General features: G+C 34.5%; 1 pseudogene; it reads left to right on the top strand.

Moving 5' to 3' along the window:
- Window positions 1-6143, top strand: part of LOC139873450 (uncharacterized oxidoreductase At4g09670-like) — a 48516-nt pseudogene extending 42373 nt beyond the window's left edge.
- The last annotated feature ends 18581 nt before the right edge of the window (window positions 6144-24724 follow it).

Below are 24724 nucleotides of genomic sequence, written 5' to 3'. Positions count from 1 at the left end.
GTCGTTTTTGTAAAGGTAGTCATTTCAGTCGAAAGAACGACGTCTAGATGACCATTTTAGAAAACATACTTCCACTTTGAGTTTAACCATAATTTTTGGATATAGTTTCATGTTCATAATAAAAATCATTTTCCCAGAATAACAACTTTTAAATCAAAGTTTATCATAGTTTTTAATTAACTAACCCAAAACAGCCCGCGGTGTTACTACGACGGCGTAAATCCGGTTTTACGGTGTTTTTTGTGTTTCCAGGTTTTAAATCATTAAGTTAGCATATCATATAGATATATAACATGTGTTTAGTTGATTTTAAAAGTCAATTTAGAAGGATTAACTTTTATTTGCGAACAAGTTTAGAATTAACTAAACTATGTTCTAGTGATTACAAGTTTAAACCTTCGAATAAGATAGCTTTATATGTATGAATCGAATGATGTTATGAACATCATTACTACCTCAAGTTCCTTGGATAAACCTACTGGAAATGAGAAAAATAGATCTAGCTTCAAAGGATCCTTGGATGGCTTGAAAGTTCTTGAAGCAGAATCATGACACGAAAACAATTTCAAGTAAGATTTTCACTCGAAATAAGATTGTTATAGTTATAGAAATTGAATTAAAGTTTGAATATGATTATTACCTTGTATTAGAAAGATAACCTACTGTAAGTAACAAAGGTTTCTTGATCTTGGATGATTACTTGGAATGAATTTAGAAAACTTGGAAGTAAACTTGCAATCATGGAAGTATTCTTGATTTTATGAAACTAGAACTTTTGGAATTTATGAAGAACACTTAGAACTTGAAGATAGAACTTGAAAGAGATCAATTAGATGAAGAAAATTGAAGAATGAAAGTGTTTGTAGGTGTTTTTGGTTGTTGGTGTATGGATTAGATATAAAGGATATGTAATTTTGTTTTCATGTAAATAAGTCATGAATGATTACTCATATTTTTGTAATTTTATGAGATATTTCATGCTAGTTGCCAAATGATGGTTCCCACATGTGTTAGGTGACTCACATGGGCTGCTAAGAGCTGATCATTGGAGTGTATATACCAATAGTACATACATCTAAAAGCTGTGTATTGTACGAGTACGAATACGGGTGCATACGAGTAGAATTGTTGATGAAACTGAACGAGGATGTAATTGTAAGCATTTTTGTTAAGTAGAAGTATTTTGATAAGTGTCTTGAAGTCTTTCAAAAGTGTATGAATACATATTAAAACACTACATGTATATACATTTTAACTGAGTCGTTAAGTCATCGTTAGTCGTTACATGTAAATGTTGTTTTGAAACCTTTAGGTTAACGATCTTGTTGAATGTTGTTAACCCGTTGTTTATTATAACAAATGAGATGTTAAATTGTTATATTATCATTATATTATGATATATAATATATCTTAGTATGATATATATACAGTTAAATGTCGTTACAACGATAATCGTTACATATATGTCTCGTTTCGAAATCATTAAGTTAGTAGTCTTATTTTTACATATATATTTCATTGTTAATACACTTAATAATATATTTACTTATCATTTAACATAATTAACCAAGTGTATCAATATCTTATTATGATTCATATGTACCTAGTAAGACGTTGTTATAACGATAATCGTTATATATATCGTTTTCGAGTTTCTTAAATTAATAGTCTCATTTTTATGTATATAACTCATTGTTAAAATACCTAATGAGATACATACTTATAATAAAATCATGTTAACTATATATATAACCATATATATGTCATCGTATAGTTTTTACAAGTTTTAACGTTCGTGAATCACCGGTCAACATGGGTGGTCAATTGTCTATATGAAACCTATTTCAATTAATCAAGTCTTAACAAGTTTGATTGCTTAACATGTTGGAAACACTTAATCATGTAAATAACAATTTCATTTAATATATATATAAACATGGAAAAGTTCGGGTCACTACACTGATTTTCAACTTTACTTAGTTGAAGGATCGAGAGATTGTGTTAAATCACAATTGTCTTACTGTTATAGTATAGATGATGATCCTAGAACCTTTGATGAGGCTATGAAATCTCGTGACATTGCTTTTTGGAAAGAATCAATTGACGACGAGATGAGTTCTATTTTGGAGAATAATACTTGGGTATTAACAGATTTACCACCGGGATGCAAACCTTTAGGAAACAAGTGGATCTTTAAGAAGAAGATGAAAGTTGATGGCACAATTGATAAGTTTAAAGCTAGATTGGTCATCCAAGGCTTTAAACAAAAGGAGGGTATTGATTATTTCGATACATATGCTCCTGTTGCTCGTATCACTACTATTAGATTGTTAATAGCACTTGCAGCTATGTATGATCTAGTGATCCATCAAATGGATGTCAAAACAGCATTCTGAATGGTGATTTGGAAGAGGAAGTGTATATGAGACAACCAGAAGGGTTTGTTATGCCAGGACAAGAGCATAAGGTGTGCAAGTTGGTTAAATCATTGTACGGGCTGAAACAAGCTCCCAAGCAGTGGCATCAAAAGTTTGATGATGTGGTGTTGTCTAATGGTTTTGTACTAAATCAATCTGAAAAATGTGTATATAGCAAATTCGATCACTCCGGAAAAGGTGTGATCATTTGCTTATACGTGGATGACATGTTGATCTTTGGTACTGACCAAGATCAAGTTGATAGAACAAAGGAGTTTTTATCTTCGAAGTTCTTCATGAAGGACATGGGAGTGGCGGATGTAATCCTAGGCATAAGGATTAAAAGGGATAATAGAGGTATCACGATCACACAATCTCATTATATTGAGAAGATTCTGAAACGTTTCAAGTGTGATCAATGTTCTCCCTTGAATACTCCCGTTGATACAACTTTGAAGCTTATGCCCCATTCGGGTAAAGGTGTATCACAGTTTGAATACTCTCGAGCAATTGGATGTTTGATGTATGTTATGACAAGCACACGCCCCGATATTGCTTTCATAGTGGGAAAACTGAGTAGGTTTACTAGTAATCCGAATGCTACTCATTGGCGTGCTGTGGTTAGAGTATTGAAGTATTTAAAGGGTACTATGGATTATGGTATCACTTATAATGGGTTCCCTTCAGTATTAGAAGGATATTCAGATGCAAGTTGGATAACCAACGTTGAAGATCATTCATCTACGACTGGTTGGATATTCCTACTTGGAGGAGGTGTTATATCATGTGCTTCTAAGAAGCAAACATGCATTACAAATTCAACCATGGAGTCTGAATTTGTAGCTTTAGCTGCAGCTGGTAAGGAAGCTGATTGGTTGAGGAATCTGATTCATGAAATTCCTTTGTAGCCAAAGCCAATATCTCCTATTTCCATTCGTTGTGATAGTGAAGCTACTTTGGCTAAGGCTTATAGCCAAATGTACAATGGAAAGTCTAGACACTTAGGTGTTAGACACAGTATGGTTCGCGAGCTTATTTCACATGGAGTGATATCCGTAAGTTTCGTTAGATCACAACAAAACTTAGCGGATCACTTGAAAAAAGCGTTAGCCCGAGACTTAGTGCACAAGTCGGCTATTGGAGTGGGATTGAAGTCCACATAGATCTTCCAAAGTGAGACGCCCAATTCCCTTCTAGTACAATGCTAGAAGCTGAATTCAATGAGGTAAGCTTACTTTCTGAAGATTGAAACACATAAAATTCTGATCCCAAAATATGTGTTTAGACCTGCAAGTTGAGTTAGGTTGAAGTTATTCTTCTTAATAGTTCTTTTGAAAAATTGCATATGCAGGTGCAAGATGTAAAAGGACTATCTATGTGAGCATGAAGTTTTGCCGCTTCAATGGAGCTTTGGACTTAGCTGCCAATATGTTCACTAAAGGATTGGGACACATGGCTTATAGTAGTGTCAAGATTGTCTTAGGGATTCGTAAGAAACTGATGTGTATATTATTTTATAGTTTTCATATGAATTGAAGGGTTCAATTCCTCGTGAACACCCTGATTTTCGAATTCTCGTAAATATTATACTAAATGGAAATTCAATTCTTCACGAACATTTCCATTTATGCATTAGTTTGTTCTGTTTGTTTAGTTATTTTAGTAAATCAAGGATTACACTAAAATGGGGGGGATTTGTTGGTGATTTTAGTGTCATCCAACGTACATTTTAGTTTTTTATGATTTACTTGAATGCAGGTGTTAGCTAGCTATACTTACCAATGGGTTCGGAGAGTGTGGAGTACACGCCCATAAGAGTTGGCTGCTAACTGTCGCGCAAAATGCGAGGGTCAAGGGGGCTGCGCCCCCTTCCGGCGTCCAAGAGGCAGCGCCCCTGGCGGGGTCCAAGGGGCAGCGCCCCTGGCTGGGGTCCCGCTCCCAGGTGAGAGGGAAGGGGTCGAGGGGGCAGCGCCCCTCGCGGGGCTCGAATAAGTGTCAGCGAACAGGTATGCCTTTTGGTATAACCGACTTTCCCGCCAAAATTGAAGGGTTACACCCTTTCGGTTTAACTATTATCCTATATCAGTTTATGGACGTTTTTTGTTTATTCATTCTACATTCATCAAACCAACAGAAACACACACATATTCTCTAACAATTTGATCAGTGATTTCGTTGCCCAAAACACCGATTGCATTCTTGTTTGATCCCTGTAAAGATTTCGTGCAACCGTGGCAATCGTAGGGTCGAAATAATTTATAGAGATAGTGATTACACGATTCAAGAACGAATCCGGCAGTCAATTCATGCCCGATTTCTAACAATTTTCTGGGTGATTAAAAATTAATTGCGTGTGATGTTTTATTTTATTTAAAACTAGTTTTATGAGTCCGTGCTTATATCGCAAAAGAACTTACTTCTCAGTTTTTATATCGCAATTGCTATATTAAACTTAAAGATAGCAAAATGGCCAAGTTGCCTAACGGGCCAAAAAAGTGATGATAAAAAGGGTTACATTGCTGATTGGATCAAAATGGGTCGTTCGGGATGGGTTGTACAACAATTTTTTTTTTTATCCATTTTTTATTCGTAGCTTAACTAGTTTAATTTCTTTGACTTGTTGTCAAGGAAAATGGGTAAACATGTGAACGGATAAAGTTTTCCTTGTTAAGATGTACGCGGCCTAAAACGGGTTATCCCATGCTGGCCACCCCTAAATATGCTACTATTGAATTTGATTCCGCGACCGCTTGTGAAGATATCAAGACCCAACCACTAGGCTATCTTGTAATGGTTTGACATGTTCCTGTTAAGCCTTTTGTTTTACATGTTTGAAATGAAACGTGTTCTAGTTTGACCCATTCTTAAATAAATGGGAACCGACGAGCTTGTAGCTCTATCGTACATGTACCCGTGCCTTTAATACTTGTGGCCGCACCATGTGGAAGATTTTGTAAAGATGGTCACAGGTTCGAATCTCGAGCCTGACACATGGTTGGGTTTCTGGTTGAGATAAAAGCTTGGCATCAGCCCTTCGGGGTAACACAACGTTTTTGTTAAAATGACACATCATCAGATAAACTAATGTGAAACTTTGAATATGTTGCAGGTTCATGCCGTCTTTACCTTTACTGATGATACCGACTTCCTCGAAAATAATATCCGTATAAAGCCCGACCTTGATGCTCTTGGTGCACTTGGAAACGTAGGATGGTAATGCGTTAGGGCAATTTTATGGCAAACGATTTCCATCTCCCCAAATTGGTTACTGCTCTACTAGGAACCATTTTTAACAAGGCCGGAGTTATTGTATCCTGTGGGGCCGCTTTACAATGAGAAGGCGGGATAACGGCAACTTTTCGTTGCTCGTTTCTTGAAAACTTGAGCATGACTACAACAGCTTCCGGGACAAAAGGTAGTTTGCATATAAATGGCTTTGTTATCCCTATCGAAGAGAAGCAAGGTTCGTTTACTACTGCAACAAAAACTGGGTCCAATGATTTGGTAACCGGATGGGGCCCTTTGCCTAGTCAGCATACTGTTGTGAATGATCTTCCACAGGAAGCTCTTATGGTTACTGAATTCTCAAGGTTGGTTATAAGTATCAAGAATGATGGTTCTTTGACTGAGAAAAAGTGGCCGTCTCTGAGTCGAATGACACAGTTTGTGTTGGATGCTGTTAAGACGTCGATTGACAAAAGTTGTGAGCCTGTGAGTTTGGGCTGATTTGTTTAAAATAAGTGGGTAGTTAACCTTACAATTCCATGGTAATATGTAATAATATGATTAAGTGGATTGTGTGGAATAATGGTGCAATGAAACTATCCTAATATACATATAGTATATGCAAATGCAATGGTGTACATGTGGTCTACTTTAGAGAGTTGTTAAAGAGTGGATTACGGACCGAACCATCGTTAATTTTGGAATCAAGCTGTATCAAGTCTAAGAATCCCATGTTTTATGTCTTATTTAGCACGAATATGTTTTTAAACAGTACAATAGCGTCACATCAGCACCACACCTATCACTAATTCATAATCAAACAATACCTATTATTAGGGTTAAAATCCCACACCCTTTAGAGTTTTGTATTCCACTATTTATTGATATTACAAGGAATGAAATATGGATACAAATAAATACAAAAGGAAATAAATTTAATACATAAATACACATTCTTGTTGCCTAAGTCTCGGTGTGACTTGGTGACCAAGATCACCTTTAATACCCCCCTCAAGCGAATAGGTGGCGGGCCAACTTGAAGCTTGGAACGAAAAGACTCAAACAAAGGTCTCAGCAAACTCTTTGTGAAGATATCAGCAAGCTGGAGATGTGTAGGCACAAATTTCGTGTACAACTTTGTAACAACCCAACCCGTTATCCAACCGAAATACGCGAAATATTTTTTTTTTGTATTATAGGTAGGGTGCGCGGCGCGCAGCCCCTTGTGTGCGCGGCGTACACAGGGTCTGGCAGCTCGCTGTCCAAAATATCCGATTTTCGTTAAAAGATCTCACACTTCCAGACACTTTTAGGCTAAACGCTTTTCCCAACATTTTATAATATGTAAAACTAACACGTTTCAATAATAAAACAAGTTTTACGAAACCGGGCCCACATCGGCCGTTTTACGACTTTCGTACAAAATACAAGTTTTCGACTACATGAGTTTAAGTTCCAAACACAACTACGAGCATGATGTTTGGGGATAAACTACCCAATCCTAAGTCGAAGCCAAAAATAATCCATGCAAGCATCAAAAGGGGAAATCATCTAAATCCCAAGCATACCCTTGCCAAATCCGCTTCCGTACCTAAAAATGTAAACAACGAGAGGGTAAGCTAATGCTTAGTGAATGCAATACTTATACATATACATATGTAATTTACCTACACGCATCCACTTATAAATACCATGCAAACAAACGTATAAATGAGCTAGCATCACCAAACATACAACTAGCAACAACGTTAGTATATAAACTGCCACAATAATATACTACATCATAACAATGCATAAACATAACAATTCAATACCCGCTATGGCACTATCGACTTGTAGATGACCAATAACGTCGAGTCTCACTCGTATGATGTCACCGACTCGTGACTCATCATAAGGTGTCACCGACTTGTGAATCACCAAAGGGTGTCACCGACTTGCGAATCACCCTCTATACTTATGGAGTTATGGGTCACCGACTTCTGAACGCCATGTGGCATCACCGACTCGTGAAGCACCACCTAGTGTCACCGACTTGTGAACACTATGAAGTGTCACTGACTTGTGAATCACTTTCCCGACTTATGGTATCATTGACTTGTGAATTACCATCTAGCGTCACCGACTCGTGAACACTATGAAGTGGCACCGACTTGTGAAGCACTTCCCCGACTTATGGTATCACCGACTTGTGATTCACCAACCAACTACTAAGGGGTCACCGCCTCGTGAACCACCATGAGGTGTCACTGACATGTGACGCACCTAACGAGACACTACCGGCCCGTAGTTCTCTTCACCCATAACCTTAATAAGTCATCATCTTGTGACATAACGCCCAACATTCACGATGTGGCACCTAAGGCCCACATCGCGTACGAGTAAATAAACTACATATATACATGTATAAATAACCCACTCACCTCGATTGCAAGAAAGGAAACTCCCGCTTGAGCTCCTAATCGTCCAAATGTGAATCACCTAGATAATTCACAGACAAATAAGCTAAACACTCTAGCTTATGCCCCAAAACACCATAAGTGCAATTTCGACCCTTTTGCACTTACTTCCACTTTGACTAAGTCAAATCTCGCCCAAAACAACCATAATCACCATTAACTAATGATTATGTTCAAATACCCCATTATACTCATGGTTTCAACATCAAAACACTTACTTGCATCATTTTGACACAAAACCCCTTTTGACCTAATCTCAAGTCAAAACACCAATTTTGCAAGCTCATACCTTTAATCACTTATAACCTTAATTAACTAGTGATTTCAATAATCAAACATGATTATCAACCAATCAATTTCACTAACCAACCCAAACCAACCAACAATGGCCATTTACACCATTTACTAGCTCAAACACCCAACTATCAACTAGTGGGTTTACTCAAGAACACCCAAATCAAAACCCCAATTATGAACACTAATCATACTATGAAAACTCAGAGTTAGAACTTATGAATACTACCACAATGTAGCCGTGAAAGAGATGAACAACTTTAACACTTGCGACTTCGATCGGTTCAAGCTTCTTCTTCTCCAAATGAAGCTCGCTCTCTCTCTCTCTAAACTCTTTTTCTCACTCTAGGGTTTGAGGTTGAAGATGAAAGAATGGGGATAAGATTGTGGACTTGATTGAGTCCACCAATCTGCCTTTTGTGGGCTAAAACCGTCCCCCAATTGAAAAGACCAATATGCTCTTCATTTAACTTAATTAGAAAAAGCAGAATTCTGTCGCAAGAGCTGTGCGCGGCGTGCACTCCTAACCATGCGCGGCGCGCACTATGGTCTGAGCAGGTTCTGTCCACTTTTCAATTATACAAAGCTTCATACACTTTATGTACACCATATCTACATCATGTGCAATAAATATTTGGGTCTTACAACTCTCCCCCACTTAAATTGGATCGCGTCCTCGCGATCTAACCCTCATCACGAGCAAGGACCACCCACTTCCTCAAGTTTTCGAGTTCTCACACAATTTCGGATCCTTTGATGCCGCCATTGCATCCTATAAGTCCTAGTTCTTTAGAACGTAACGTCCTATCCACACAATAATCCTCCATGATCCCTTGGCACACTCTAATTTACAACTCAGAGTATCCTTGCAACCGTAACTAGTTTGGGTCATCCGCACCACGCACACGGTGATGGAATTTCTCGCAACTTTTCGGTAACTCCAACCGACACGTAACCTCATAATTTCCAAAACTCGTCCACCATTACAAGGTGAACATCAATTCGATCGCCCATCAACGATGATCTTAACACCTTTTGCAAGTACAAGTTCTTAGTACTCTAAGGACCTCACCCTCGAACGTGCTCTATACTGACATACATCTACAAGAGATAGTCGAAATCAACACTCTACGTCCCTAGTTTGTTCACAAAACGGGACGACTTCCGACAAATTGCTCAAACACACTTACCAAAACGAGGCACTATTGTACCCTCCGGGTACTCACTCCCCCACTTGGGGTTTTAACCCCACACTGTCACCGTCAAGATGATAATATCCTGCGGAATTTCAACACTCCACAACACACATGACCGGTATCAACGTTGGTCATACCCAAAAATCTTAAGCGGACTTACTACAAGGTACTCGAACTCCGTCCTTTCGAATCGATTAAACGTCAATGCCCGCTAATCGTCACAATAAACCATTATCATACCTTTGGGTTTTCTCATCGGTACCCAAGTACAAAGTAATCACACCACCGGAGTGAAGCATCCCACTAGCAGGTATACGGAGGCACCTGACGCGGTGTTATGCAACTCCCATTACTACCACTGAGTCTCAATAACTCGACCCTTACTGGGTCCATCCTCGGAGTCATATGTCATTTGACTATTCGAAGTCACACAATTCCAACGATCATTACGGCTCAACGCCCACAACTTTCTAGTGACACCCGCTAGTCACTATCCACTTAGGCCGCATAATTGGCCTATTTTCCTATTACCCATCGCTAAGGAGACGCTTGGAACACCAAGACTTACACCGTCTCAACCGTTAACACGGTTACTCACACACAATCAAAGATAGTCAACAACCGTGACTCTACTCTCAAACGTACATGGTCAACATAGAACGCCTTCTCGATCGGCATAACCTTTCTACGCTAACAATTAAAGGAGAGCAATACAAGTAACCCTCTAATCATATCACGGTTACACCCGACTTGGTTAAGCCTCCAACACCAAAACGATTAACCCGACCTGGTTAGTCAAACACGCCCGGTCAACCTACCTCGGTCTACTCCTAACGAAAATTGATTAACCTAACTCGGTTAAGTCAAATACACTAGGTCAACCCTACTTGGTCCAACCCCTAACAACAATTGATTAACCCGACTTGGTTAGTCAAACTCTCTTGGTCAACCCGACCTGGTCAACACCTGACGTCTAATTGATTAACCCATCCCAGTTAGTCAAACGACCCTAACAGCAAATAATTAACCCGACTCGGTTAAGTCAAACACCCTTGGTCAACCCGACTCGGTCAACACCTAACATCTAATTGATTAACCCGACTCGGTTAAGTCAAATACACTATGTCAACCCGCCTCGGTCAACACCTAACAACAATTGATTAACCCGACTTAGTTAGTCAAACTCACTTGGTCAACCCGACTCGGTCAAACCCCTACAAATGATTAACCCAACTTAGTTAGTCAAACGCAGTCGGTCAAACCGACTTGGTCAACACTCCTAACAACTTGTTGATTAACCCGACATGGCTAATCAAACCGCAATGGACTAACTCAACCTAGCTAGTCACTACATCACATGGATAAACTCAAATGTTACCCAAAAGTCACCCGCATAAAGATAGTACTAAAATCGAATAGTACCTGAATCAAGCGTCGTTAGACTTTCGCACTCCGTCATTATTCCACTCAGGACACTCCGACTTCCGGTGTCCCTCTTTTCGACACTTAAAACATGTGACCTTACCCGACGGACATTCACGAGACTTATGTCCCGTTTGTCCACAATTATAACTCGCGAATTTAGAACCACCCACGCCACTCACCTTCACCTTCCGACACCTTCGGTAGCAATTTTACTTTTCTTGATCGAAAATATCGTCGCTTCGAACTTCCGCGTACTAACATCGGAAACACTTGTCTTAGGGGCTTCCGGTTCGAAACCCCGAGCCAACTCAAATAATTCTTCAAAAGACTTAGCCATTCCCCGACTAATCTTACTCTTCAACTCATCGCTTAAAGTATGATAAAAATCTTGCATCAACATTCGGTCATCACCGACATACTCCGGACAAAAACGAGTTTTTGACAAGAAAGTAGACTTGAGAGTAACCAAGTCCATCGAACCTTGTCGCAAATCGCGCAACTCGTCCCGAATTTTATTAAGGTCGGATTGAGTTCGGTATTCATCAAAGAACTCCTTTTTAAACTCTTCCCATGATAAGCTCATACATTATTCTTCACCATACAATTGAATCTTGTCATTCCACCACATCTTGGCTTCTTCACATAACATACTAGAACCGTATCTCATTTTCTTCTCGAGAGGACATTCACTAGTACGGAAAGCCCCCTCGATATCGGAAACCCAACATGTACTCTTCAACGGATCCCTCACCCCATTAAACATAGGAGGTTGAGCATCCTTGAAGTTCTTGTAAAGGAAGTCCCACCTTCCATGTCCACCGTTACCATCAACCCTTCACCACGAGGATAAATGTTTCTAGCTTCGAATGCCTTTTCGATCGCGACATCCATTCGCTCGTTGATTAACTCGGTTACTTGCCCATCCACTGATTCTTGGAAAACCTTTCTAACATCCTCGAGAAACTCCGCTCTTTAACGTTTAATGATGGCCTCAACCTTAGCCGTGAACTCGAAGTCTTCGCCTTGATCTTCGTTACCTTGTTTGTTCCTTGTCTTTTTTCTAAGAAATGAACTCGGTTAGGAACGCAACACGAATAATTTACATACACCGCCACGAACAATATTCACAATCATATACATATGCCAATGTTCGTACATCCCATCTAGTCCAATACTTGTTGTACATCACTTGCATGACTTGGCTTGCAACCGTAATAATGGTCGCGAAGCATTATTACGCTCACACGCCATGCCGAGCTCATGAATACAACAACCACCTCGCTAGATATTCAACACAAACAACATGATTTATAACAAAATAATCAATACATAGCTAGTTCGCCTACAACCTAAGGCACTAGCTAAAACCCGAGTCGACCCGTAATCCTACAAGTCCCGCATAATAGCACACACCAAAGTCTAAGTCTAGGCACCTATCTCAAGTCACCTAAATCCCTTAGACCATGCTCTGATACCACTTGTAACAACCCAACCCATTATCCTACCGAAATACGCGAAATAATTTTTTTTTATTACAGGTAGGGTGCGCGGCGCACAGCCCCTTGTGTGCGCGGCGCGCACAGGGTCTGGCAGCCCGCTGTCCAAAATATCCGATTTTCGTTAAAAGATCTCACACTTCCCGACACTTTTAGGCTAAACGCTTTTGTCACACCCGCCAAAATGGACCAGGAGTAATTGTGACCAATCATATCATAACACAGTTGTATAAACGAGAACGACTCTATATGAGACTTTTTAAATAAAACCTTTGTTAATAAAACAGCGGAAGCAGTAATACATGTTTACATTATTATTAAAACGTAAAATAAATGTTTATGAACTAAAATATAATATGCGATGTAGACTCCATGCAAGCATCAAATCTATCATCACAAAGTTGTAAACAGCTAGCTCAATCATCACCTGAGACAAAACATGCTTAAAGTGTCAACCAAAAAGGTTGAGTGAAATTCACAGGTTTATAAATAATATCCAAAGTTTTAGACCACAAGATTTAGTTTAAAGTTGATTGATATAGAAATATCAATCTAAAAGTGTTGCTGCATTTTGTAATATCGCTACTAAACAAGTTTACCCTATGACACCTTGTACTGTCAGTGTCGTGGAATCATTATTATGTAACCAAAGACCAACGGTTGAATGGTTAGAGACGTTACTCTCAATAGGCCTACTCACAATAATTAAGTTTGCATTTAAACGTAGCAATTGACGATATTACGGTAGAGATTTAGCATGAATCAAAGCATGACAGCATAGTTAACAATTTAGTACTTGTGTCTAAGTGTAAAACAATTATAAAGCAAGCATGTGTCTCACCCCAAAAGTTATAAATAGTTAAGTAAACAGTAAAAGTGGGGCTATGAAAATCACCTTAGTAGCACAAAAGAGTATTCCACGAAAGAATTGAACGGAAGGACGTGACCGAGATCTCAACCTAGAGATAGAACGTATGATCAGACATTGCCTAACAGATAATAGTATATAGTACTATATTGATAGTAATGGTTCACTAAAGAATTTCCATTTTCGGAAGGTTACTATTTATGGAAAGTTTCAACTTATAGTAATTTTCCAATTTTAGAAAGTTCGGGTTAATCTTTAGCAAGACGTTGTATAACTTTACTAAAACTTCGTTGCTATCAAATAAGTCAGGAATGACCAGATGTAACCGGGGGCTCAGGACTCTTGACCAGAATCTAAGTCATGGCATTCGAGATCCACAAGCTTACCCATAAATGGCAACCTAGACATCATTCACTTACGACCGTGAGTAGCGATGAAGTTCACATGAATTATACATTATCTTTGATTAACCTTCACTTTAGGTTTATATGTTATTATATATGTTATATTATATTTATTAATGTATTAACAATTTGATTATCTTATATTATATACTATAAGTTATTATTATTAAATTAGTATAGTTATAAAATAAGTGTTTATTAATAATGTATTGTTATTAACTTACATTATAAGCATTATACTTTATTATATAGTATACTTAGTTATTAACCGTAAGTTATAATAATAATATTAATTTAGTATATGTAATATACTTATGTTAATCGAAAATCATACTAATATATGTTAATTCGAATATTAATTCATTAAATATTATATTTATAATTTTTATAAACTTAGTTAATTATACAATTCAGTAGGATATTTTATAAAAATAATTTTATCAAGTTTTTGTATTTATTTCCCACTTTTCTTTATATATATACTCGGTTTATATTAATCAATATAATTAGGTAATAAATATTAAATTGACCTAAATAAATAATTTTATATTTTTTACAGGTTCTATATTATGTAAAAATGTTATAAAAATTATTAAATGAAATTTTATATCAAAATATTATTTATTTAATGTTTTCTAATTATTTAACCATTGTAATCGGCCTATAATTAAATAAATAGAAAACATAATTTAAAATTAATTTTTATATTTTTTTAAAGTATCTAGTGATGCTACTAATTATATTAAAATTTTATGAAAATATTTAATACATGTTTGTATTTATTTTGTATTTTATTTATTATTTCTCTCGGTTTAGAATAATGCAATAGTAAATTCTTTTTAAATACTAATCGTCCCATTTATTTAATTTTTATAATTTTTGATTGTTTATAAAAGTATAATAATCTAAAAAAAAATTTATAATTATTTTTATTACTGTTTAATATTTTATTACGAATTTTATATTGTTTTTATGTTTAAATACTACATAATTCGTATTTAATTATAAATAATATTTCATAAATTATCAAAATTATTTTTATACATCATAATGCTTATAATACTAATTATAACATGTAAAAATAATTTATATATATTAAATTCAAATTTTTAAAGAATATACAAAAAATAAAAGCAATTCGATAAAAAATATAGAAAATACCTCAAGTACTTTCCCAAGTTTGTGAGAGAGTTTTTCCAAAGATTTGATACAAGTTTTTATGAAATGGAAGTGGGTATTTATAGGAAAAAAAATGGTTGGTGAAAAGAAAAAATATAAATAAAATAAAGGTGCCAATTTTGACAAAAAATAAAAACATGTTAAAAATGTTTTTAATAAGTTTTTGTTTTTGAAAATATTTAGTCAAAATTTATGGGCTCATTATTTAATTTATAAAAAAAATCTCTTTTTTATAAGATAAATATATATATATATATATATATATATATATATATATATATATATATATATATATATATAATGATTAAAATAACTTATCATTTAATTAATAATTATGTTTCATATAGTTTTAAATATAATACGCATTAATATTAAAATTAACTAAAGTTATTTTATATAATTAGTGTAAACTTTAGTTAACAAAAAGTGTCGACTAAAAATAAATATTTGATCAATGTAAAATTTAATTATATATTACGTATGGATAACAACCCTATAGTCAAATTAGTCAATTCAGGTATGGAAATATAAGGGTTGTTACAGTACCTACCCGTTAAAAGAAATTTCGTCCCGAAATTTAGTTATTGCCATTAATCGGTGTTGTTCGTACATAGACGAGGATATTTACGTTTTATTTGGTTTTCACGTTCCCAGGTATGCTCGGGGCCTTGTGTGAATTCCAACGGATAGAATATTGTTCTGTTTCAAGAATTAAAATCATACAAATCATAATTTCTACAAGTTCTTCTACGAAGTGCATTTTATTATTAATGCGAAGATCATTCAAAATGATGATGTTATACAAGTCATTTCAGTAAATTGGATATATAAAATGTGTTATGAATAATATCGAGCTCATTTAAACCTTGAGCGTTTATGCCACCACGCTAGGGTAGACAAAATAGAGAGGAGTTCATGAAAATCATAGTTGTGAAATTTGATAGAGATTGTCATTCTTTACAACAAGAATGATGAATATGAGTTGAAAATATTGTTTTATCAACATTGGGTAATATGGATAAAACGATTCGATTATAGGAAGAGTATAAATGAAGTTATCTTAAAAGTTTGAAATAAGGAAATATCAGTTTGCCTTAACTTTTGACATAATTAAAGGTGATTTCCAGAATTCAAGGGATTTAAAGGAAATCTTTATAATCTGTATAAGATTTGATTCTCCGGTAATTAAGGAAATTAAAATTGCCTTGATTGTTGTGTCTAGAATTTTGCTATAAATTAGCTTCTTCTGTTTCATTATCTTCACCACTTCTATACTTTCTTTCTCGATTCATACTTCCAAAGATTGTGAAAATGCTCCATCCAGTTCTTATCCTGAATATTTTTCTGACTATCATTTCTGTCATTCTTCTTTTTCATTTACCCCCAGAGAAATCTGTTTACTTCTACAATTACCTTGGGGTTATAGTATTTTTAATTCTCCCGTGTCTTTATGTTGCTATACGCATTGATATACACGGTTTGTAATTTCTGTGTTGTTATCGGGCTTTATATTTTTCCTTATATGTTGGAGCTTTATGCTTTTGTTTCTTCTTCCCGACTTCAAGTCAAGCGAATAATGGTCCAGAACTCGTAGGTATGAAGTTTCGAATGATCATAATTTATAAAGTAGAAAGGAAAGGTAATAGCACGATTTGATTTGTCAAATTACCAGAATATTCGGAAAAGACCGAATCATCAAGAAAAATATTTTCTTGATATGTTTAGAGGTTAAATAGAATGTAAAAGTCATGTAACATGGCGAATGGTGATTTATACAGTCTATGAATCATCATCTTCCATTAAAAATTTAGCATGACTTACTGTAATATAATCACGTTGGCCTGACGTCATTATATTATACTAACTCATGCTTCAATTCCCAACACTTCTTCAAATCATTCATAATTTAAACTTGAATTTTACAGAATATAGAAACTAATACATTTTCCTTTATGATGTGATAAAGATATCGTAAAGAGATAATTAATTGCAGACAAGAATCGTTATGATGATATCATCAGAAATATAAAGGATATTTATGATGATATTTTGGAATTTCTAAGTTCGAAAGTTGATGAAGAAAAATTTTCCGCAAGCTTTTAACATGACTTCGGAGCAAGATATTCTCTAAAGAATTCATCGGATCCAGAATTACCTAGATTCTTTGAATATAGGGTTTGGTCCCTGTATTTGTCCTTGGTCTCCTCCATGGTTAGCTCAATCCGTTTTTCAGTTTCAAATTTTCTTTTGAGCTTTTCCAACGTACCATTCTTTATTATAAAACTTTTGGCCATTGAGACCATCTACAATTTTGCTGTTTCCTTTGCATTTAATGCAGCCATATTTGAATCATTGGTTATCAATCCGAGATGGTTTCAAGAAATTTCGTTTTTAGATGATTAAACGCTGATTGTAATCGTCAACGGATCTAATGGTTGATGAATAGGCGTTGTTGATTTCAAAAGAAATGAACGATAATTTCGGTGGTTTGATGTGATAATTCATCATAGAATACGAATGAATATAATTCATGAATGTAGTGATTTTTTTAGAAGGATAACACCTGCTAAAGCTTTACTTGGATTCTGATATGTCAAAATTATAATAGATAATTGAATTTGTATGAAGATGGTTGTTCTTTTTAGTGAACGGATACATATATCTTGTGGATGTATAGTTACTGATTATTGAATCAGAATTTGTAGAATGTAAGGTGTAACATATTAATGTGAAATCTAAATATTTCTCAGGTATTACCTACCCGTTAAAATATTTTCACAATTAACTGTTTGTACAAAAGAATTACAATCTTTATGAAGATATACGTTCATATATGTATTCTTCAGATAGGTTTAATGAGTAATATAATATTAAACTCATTTAATTTGCTGTTGAAACGAGAGTAAATAATCTCCAAAATCTTAGAGATTTCATAATTGTCGCGAAATATTTCGCTAATGAAGTTATGATTCAATAGTTCATCGTTCATTGTTATAGATATACCTTGGTGTATGATGTTGGTGCTCGTGTAATCCTTGTGAAATTCACAAGACACGAATAATGTTTTTCTAAAAAGTTTCGAGTATATCAAAAATGGAAGTATACAATCAATCTTGTATTTGAGTAATACACTTGGTTTATTATGAAACGGAGTTTATTGTGTTGAAGCAGTGATTAACGATTGTTAAGTCGTTAACAAAGGATATACATCATAGCATATTGTGATATGAATTAACCAAGTAGTACATACTAGTTAAGATTCACACGTAATAGCTTAGTACGAAAAGATTTATTATTGTTCCAATCCATATATATAAAGTATACATATATAGTTCTTCAGGAAGAATGAGTCAATACATCTTAACTCATTATTACTAATATTCCTTGGTATCTATGGGGCGTATGATGTTGATGTTCGAGGTACTGAGTGTGATGTTGAGGCGTGGGATGCGGATGTTGTTGTTGGTGAAACTGATGCTGTTGGTGGTGATGCTGATGGTACTGGTTATACTGCTGGTGCTGCTGCTAGTGTTCGTAGGTTTCGCACCATATTCTCCAGAGCCACCACTCGAGCGCGAAGCTCGTTGACTTCTTCTATTATTCCGGGATGATTGGCGGTTCGGACAAGTGGATGAATAAGATCTAGAATTTTAGATATTATATATTCGTGACTGGATATCCTGGAAATGAGGGTGAAAATAGTGTTCCGAACGGGTTCGCCGGTAAGTGCTTCAGGTTCTTCACCAAGAGGTGAATTCGGTTGGTGGAAGGGATTACCTTCTTCTTGTCTCCATTGATTAAGTTTACTACGAACCCATCCCCAATTCATCCAAAATAGATGATGACTGATTGGTTCATTTGTTCCGGTTACGCTGCCATTGGAGCTCGAGGAATTGGTTGAGAAATCCATATTATGTGATTTGAATTAGGGTTTGATATGAGATTAGTGTTGAATACTGGATGATATATTCATCTCCTTGAATATGTATATGTAGCAAAAAGATTTTCGTAATTTACGAAGAAAATTTAGGAAAAGTGTTAGACAAAGATTATTGGGATAGATACGATAAGATATAATAAGATATGATGTGTCTATACTCTAATAATGGTAGTATGACGTGTCTAGATGATAAGTATGTAATCTGATAATATTTTGATTAAAGATTTTCAATTCGTAATGTCCTATTCAGGTCCAGGGGCTTGAGCTATAAAATCCTTTAAATCAGTAATACAAACGCTTTATATTCTATAGTTTCGTAGACGTCATCCGTCAGGAAAATTCAATGATCAAAACAACAAGAAAGCAAAGAAAGTAATGAATATGAATAGTGATGACATTATAATGTCTTTGAGATTCTCGATAACTCAATAACATTTTCTGGTTCGCAAACCGCTGCATAAAGGCATAAGGCGTATAGGTACGTGATATAACAGGGAGTTATATACGTTTGAGTATGAATAGTAACAAATATAGGAGTTTCAAAATTCATGGATAATATTTCATGTAATACATATGTAATACACAAACCATGATAGATGACTTAGGAATGTCAAGAATTTTAGAAATCGTAGTGTCGCATTTAAACGCGGTGGCGTAATTGGATAGTACTTAGAAAAGTGAACAGAGTTCTTAGATTGATTTGGCATTCTAAGATAAGTAAAGTTTCTAAAGTATAGTGTAGCATTTAACAATTAAAGGCAACAATTAAAGGCACTATAGTCAAGGAAAGTCGTAGTCCTATATTGCTAAGGTACCTAATTGTATAAGGCACACTTAAAATGCAATCCTGGTTCTCTACAACAGCACTACTCTGATACTAATCTGTCACACCCCCCAAAATGGACCAGGGGTAATTGTGACCAATCATATCATAACACAGTTGTATAAACGAGAACGACTCTATATGAGACTTTTTAAATAAAACCTTTGTTAATAAAACAGCGGAAGCAGTAATACATGTTTACATTATTATTAAAACATAAAATAAATGTTTATGAACTAAAATATAATATGCGATGTGGACTCCATGCAAGCATCAAATCTATCATCACAAAGTTGCAAACAGCTAGCTCAATCATCACCTGAGACAAAACATGCTTAAAGTGTCAACCAAAAAGGTTGAGTGAAATTCACAGGTTTATAAATAATATCCAAAGTTTTAGACCACAAGATTTAGTTTGAAGTTGATTGATATAGAAATATCAATTTAAAAGTGTTGCTGCATTTTGTAATATCGCTACTAAACAAGTTTACCCTATGACACCTTGCACTGTCAGTGTCGTGGAATCATTATTATGTAACCAAAGACCAACGGTCGAATGGTTAGAGACGTTACTCTCAATAGGCCTACTCACAATAATTAAGTTTGCATTTAAATGTAGCAATTGACGATATTACGGTAGGGATTTAGCATGAATCAAAGCATGACAACATAGTTAACAATTTAGTACTTGTGTCTAAGTGTAAAACAATTATAAAGCAAGCATGTGTCTCACCCCAAAAGTTATAAATAGTTAAGTAAACAGTAAAAGTGGGGCTATGAAAATCACCTTAGTAGCACAAAAGAGTATTCCACGAAAGAATTGAACGGAAGGACGTGACCGAGATCTCAACCTAGAGATAGAACGTATGATCAGACATTGCCTAACAGACAATAGTATATAGTACTATATTGATAGTAATGGTTCACTAAAGAATTTCCATTTTCGGAAGGTTATTATTTATGGAAAGTTTCCACTTATAGTAATTTTCCAATTTTAGAAAGTTCGGGTTAATCTTTTGCAAGACGTTGTGTAACTTTACTCAAACTTCGTTGCTATCAAATAAGTCAGGAATGACCAGATGTAACCGGGGGCTCAGGACTCTTGACCAGAATCTAAGTCATGGGCATTCGAGATCCACAAGCATACCCATAAATGGCAACCTAGACATCATTCACTTACGACCGTGAGTAGCGATGAAGTTCACATGAATTGTACATTATCTTTGATTAACCTTCACTTTAGGTTTATATGTTATTATATATGTTATATTATATTTATTAATGTATTAACAATTTGATTATCTTATATTATATACTATAAGTTATTATTATTAAATTAGTATAGTTATAAAATAAGTGTTTATTAATAATGTATTGTTATTAACTTACATTATAAGCATTATACTTTATTATATAGTATACTTAGTTATTAACTGTAAGTTATAATAATAATATTAATTTAGTATATGTAATATACTTATGTTAATCGAAAATCATACTAATATATGTTAATTCGAATATTAATTCATTAAATATTATATTTATAATTTTTATAAACTTAGTTAATTATACCATTCAATAGGATATTTTATAAAAATAATTTTATCAAGTTTTTGTATTTATTTCCCACTTTTCTTTATATATATACTCGGTTTATATTAATCAAATTTAATTAGGTAATAAATATTAAATCGACCTAAATAAATAATTTTATTTTTTACAGGTTCTATATTATGTAAAAATGTTATATTTTTTACAGGTTCTATATTATGTAAAAATGTTATAAAAATTATTAAATCAAATTTTATATCAAAATATTATTTATTTAATGTTTTCTAATTATTTAACCATTGTAATCGGCCTATAATTAAATAAATAGGAAAAATAATTTAAAATTAATTTTTATATTTTTTTTAAAGTATCCAGTGATGCTACTAATCATATAAAAATTTTATAAAAATATTTAATACACGTTTGTATTTATTTTGTATTTTATTTATTATTTCTCTCGGTTTAGAATAATACAAAAGTAAATTATTTTTAAATACTAATCGTCCCATTTATTTAATTTTTATAATTTTCGCTTGTTTATAAAAGTATAATAATCTCAAAAAAAATTTATAATTATTTTTATTACTATTTAATATTTTATTACGAATTTTATATTGTGTTTATGTTTAAATACTACATAATTCGTATTTAATTATAAATAATATTTCATAAATTATCAAAATTATTTTTATACATCATAATGCTTATAATACTAATTATAACATGTAAAAATAATTTATATATATTAAATTCGAATTTTTAAAGAATATACAAAAAAATAAAAGCAATTCGATAAAAAATATAGAAAATACCTCACGTACTTTCCCAAGTTTGTGAGAGAGTTTTTCCAAAGATTTGATACAAGTTTTTATGAAATGGAAGTGGGTATTTATAGGAAAAAAATGGTTGGTGAAAAGAAAAAATATAAATAAAATAAAGGTGCCAATTTTGATAAAAAATAAAAACATGTTAAAAATGTTTTTAATAAGTTTTTATTTTTGAAAATATTTAGTCAAAATTCATGGGCTCATTATTTAATTTATAAAAAAAATCTCTTTTTTTTATAAGCTAAAAATATATATATATATATATATATATATATATATATATATATATATATATATATATATATATATATATATAATGATTAAAATAACTTATCATTTAATTAATAATTATGTTTCATATAGTTTTAAATATAATACGCATTAATATTAATATTAACTAAAGTTATTTTATATAATTAGTGTAAACTTTAGTTAACAAAAAGTGTTGACTAAAAATAAATATTTGATCAATGTAAAATTTAATTATATATTACGTATGGATAACAACCCTATAGTCAAATTAGTCAATTCAGGTATGGAAATATGAGGGTTGTTATAGCTTTTCACAACATTTTATAATATGTAAAACTAACACGTTTCAATAATAAAAAAAGTTTTACGAAACCGGGCCCACATCGGCCGTTTTACGACTTTCGTACAAAATACAAGTTTTCGACTACATGAGTTTAAGTTCCAAACATAACTACGAGCATGATGTTTGGGGATAAACTACCCAATCCTAAGTCGAAGCCAAAAGTAATCCATGCAAGCATCAAAAGGGGAAATCATCTAAATCCCTAGCATACCCTTGCCAAATCCGCTTCCGTACCTAAAAATGTAAACAACAAGAGGGTAAGATAATGCTTAGTGAATGAAATACTTATACATACATATATGTAATTTACCTACACGCATCCATTTATAAATACCATGCAAACAAACGTATAAACGAGCTAGCATCACCAAACGTACAACTAGCAACAACGTTAGTATATAAACTGCCACAATAATATACTAAATCATAACAATGCATAAACATAACAATCCAATACCCGCTATGGCGCTATCGACTTGTAGACGACCAATAATTTCGACCCACACTCGTATGATGTCACCGACTCGTGACTCATCATAAGGTGTCACCGACTTGTGAATCACCAAAGGGTGTCACCGACTTGCGAATCACCCTCTATACTTATGGGTCACCGACTTGTGAATGCCATGTGGCATCACCGACTCGTGAAGCACCACCTAGTGTCACCGACTTGTGAACACTATGAAGTGTCACTGACTTGTGAATCACTTTCCCGACTTATGGTATCATCGACTTGTGAATTACCATCTAGCGTCACCGACTCGTGAACACTATGAAGTGGCACCGACTTGTGAAGCACTTCCCCGACTTATGGTATCACCGACTTGTGATTCACCAACCAACTACTAAGGGGTCACCGCCTCGTGTACCACCATGAGGTGTCACCGACATGTGAGGCACCTAACGAGACACTACCGGCCCGTAGGTCTCTTCACCCATAACCTTAATAAGTCACCATCTTGTGACATAACGCCCAACACTCACGATGTGGCACCTAAGGCCCACATCGCGTACGAGTAAATAAACTACATACATACATGTATAAATATTCCACTCACCTCGATTGCAAGAAAGGCAACTCCCGCTTGAGCTCCTAATCGTCCAAATTTGAATCACCTAGATAATTCACAAACAAATAAGCTAAACACTCTAGCTTATGCCCCAAAACACCATAAGTGCAATTTTGACCCTTTTGCACTTACTTCCACTTTGACTAAGTCAAATCTCGCTCAAAACAACCATAATCACCATTAACTAATGATTATGTTCAAACACTCCATTATACTCAAGGTTTCAACATCAAAACACTTACTTGCATCATTTTGACACAAAACCCCTTTTGACCTAATCTCAAGTCAAAACACCCATTTTGCAAGCTCATACCTTTAATCACTTATAACCTTAATTAACTAGTGATTTCAACAATCAAACATGATTATCAACCAATCAATTTCACTAACCAACCCAAACTAACCAACAATGGCCATTTACACCATTTACTAGCTCAAACACCCAACTATCAACTAGTGGGTTTACTCAAGAACACCCAAATCAAAACCCCAATTATGAACACTAATATACGATACTCAAGTGTGTAGATGATACTGAGTCAGAACTCGAGATGGAAACCAAGCACGAGGATGAGCCTAAGGAAAAAGAACCGAAAGAGGATCCCGAGGAAGACTCGGAACCCGAATCAAAATCCAAACCCGACTTACCTGATTCGCTCCAGTCACCTTTTGTTAAACCCGACTATGTTAACCCCTACGGACCGAGAGGCCACCGTTGGATTGATGTGTGCGAGGTGGTGTACAAAATAGTTATATTTTTACTACAAAATACTATTAAATACGATACAATTTTACACAAGTGATTTATTTATTTATAGAGTGGATATACCTAAACCTTGCTACAACACTTATAGGTAGTGTACCTAATCATACAGTAGTGTAGTTTTTAGTAAGTCCGGTTCGTCCACAGGGAACTCTAGCCAAGTTTAACGCTATATTTTTTTAACTTATAATT

This window comes from Rutidosis leptorrhynchoides, chromosome 10, assembly GCF_046630445.1.
Source record: "Rutidosis leptorrhynchoides isolate AG116_Rl617_1_P2 chromosome 10, CSIRO_AGI_Rlap_v1, whole genome shotgun sequence".
NCBI lineage: Eukaryota > Viridiplantae > Streptophyta > Magnoliopsida > Asterales > Asteraceae > Rutidosis > Rutidosis leptorrhynchoides.
The sequence above is the reverse complement of the archived record's forward strand: the minus strand, read 5'-3'. Positions and strand labels throughout refer to the sequence as shown.